This window comes from Elephantulus edwardii, unplaced genomic scaffold (assembly GCF_000299155.1).
Source record: "Elephantulus edwardii isolate Elephantulus edwardi_28Jun2011 unplaced genomic scaffold, EleEdw1.0 scaffold00146, whole genome shotgun sequence".
Classification (NCBI taxonomy): domain Eukaryota; kingdom Metazoa; phylum Chordata; class Mammalia; order Macroscelidea; family Macroscelididae; genus Elephantulus; species Elephantulus edwardii.
In genome coordinates this window covers 4,411,217-4,413,260 of record NW_006399896.1, presented here as the reverse complement: position 1 = coordinate 4,413,260, position 2,044 = coordinate 4,411,217, and positions in this window count along the sequence as shown.

Sequence of the window (2,044 nt, the reverse complement as noted above, 5' to 3'; positions counted from 1 at the left end):
ATGAGAAAAATCAATAACAAATATCATTTAATAATTAGAACACAGAATTAGAAAGACTACAAGCCATAAACAAGGCATTTGCTCTAAGGGAAGACTTTCTTTCTGAGGAAAGGTCTATTTTGCTTTCAAGATCTGTGGTGTTGATCTTCCTCAGTGATCACATGTTCTAGCATCAATTTTCCCCTGGGTTTGCAAGGTTCTTGATGCAGGGACCCTTGGTTCTCTTCTTTCTTGGTGATAGTTGAGTTCCCACCATTCACCTCTTCTCTTCAATACTCTTTTCATTTTATCTGTTCTGAGTTAAAAATTATTACTCAAGCAAGTGCTTAACTTAAGTAAAGGTATATTGTTGTTAAGTGCTGTCAAGTAGTTTGCAACTCATAGCAACTCTATGTACAACAGCCTTGAAACATGCTCTATTCTGTGCCAACTTGACTGTCTCTGACACATCTAACTTCACTGCCGTAGTCACTGTATCAATCCATCTCATTGATGGTCTCCTTTGTCTCTAAGCTCTTCCAAGCATGATGTCCCTCTCAAACGGCCAATCCCTTCTTGAAACATGCCCAAAATATGTCAGAAGAAGCCTCAGAATCCTTGCCTCCAAGGAGCAGCCTGGTTTCACCCTCTAGGACAAAGCTGTTTGTTCTTCTGACAGTCCATGGTAAATTCAGCACTCTTCTCCAGCACCACAGCTCAAAAGGCATCAAGTCTCTCTCTTTTTTTTAATTAAATTTTTTATTTTATTATTTTGTGTGTGTGTACCGTCAAATCTGATCTGACTGGTACGGGAGGAGATTGCTCCTCCTCCTCCAGCAGAGCACCTGGTGGATTCGAACTGTGTACCTCTGGGATTGCAGTACAGCTTCTTGCCACTAGGCCACCAGAGCCTAGTCTCTTTTTATCATCCCTAGTCATGCAGTCAAGATGCATTGATAATAATGGCGACTGGAACGCAGAAGTTGGGAACAGGGAAGAAGAATCAGTAGTTGGAAAACATGGACTTGGTGACAGAAATGAAGCTGGAGATAGAATGAATTTTGCACAATCAATGACTTGTTCATTGCAAATACGTTTTCTAAGAGACATAAACGCAGGTTATACACATGGATTTCACCTGATGGTATGCATAGGAATCAGATCGATTACATCTGTGGAAAAAACCTCTGGAGAAGCTCAATATCAGCTGTGAAAACTAGGCCAGGAGCTGATTGTGGAACAGACCACCAACTACTCATACGCAAGTTCAAGCTGAAGCTGAGGAAAATTAAACCGAATCCACAGGAGCCAAAGTATGACTTTAATTTCATACCACCTGAGTTTCAGAATCATCTCAGGAACAGGTTTGAGGCCTTGAACACTAATTAGCGAAGACCAGATGAGTGTGGGAGGATGTTAAATGTATCATCCAGAAAGAGTGCAAATGGTCATTACAAAGACAGAAGAGGAAGAAAAGACCAAAATGGATGTCAGAAGAAACTCTGAAAATTGCACTGGAATGTAGAGAAGCCAAAGCGCAAGGAATGATTCAAGACACTAAAGGGCTGAACAGAAGATTCCAAAAGGCAGATCAGAATGACAAAGGAAACTATTACAAAGAAATGTGTGAGGATCTAGAGTCAGAAAATCAAAAGGGCTGAACTCGTTCAGCATTTCTTAAGCTCAAGAAACTGAAGAACAAATTCAAACCTCGAGTTGCTACAATCAAGGATGCCTTAGGCAGAATGTTAAATTATCCAAGAGGTATCAAAAGAAGATGGAAGGAATATACTGAGTCATTATATAGAAAAGCATTGTCAGATACAGAAGAATTTAATGAAATAACATTTGAGCAAGAGCCTATGGTGATGAAGACAGAAGTTCAAGCTGCTTTGAAGGAAATAGCAATAAATAGGGCCCCCGGAATTGATGGTATACCAATTGACATACTTCAGGTAACAGATGCTGCCCTGGACTTGCTCACCAAGTTGTGTCAAGAAATCTGGAGAACAACCACTTGGCCAACTGACTGGAAGAGATCTATATTTGTTCCCATTCCAAAGAA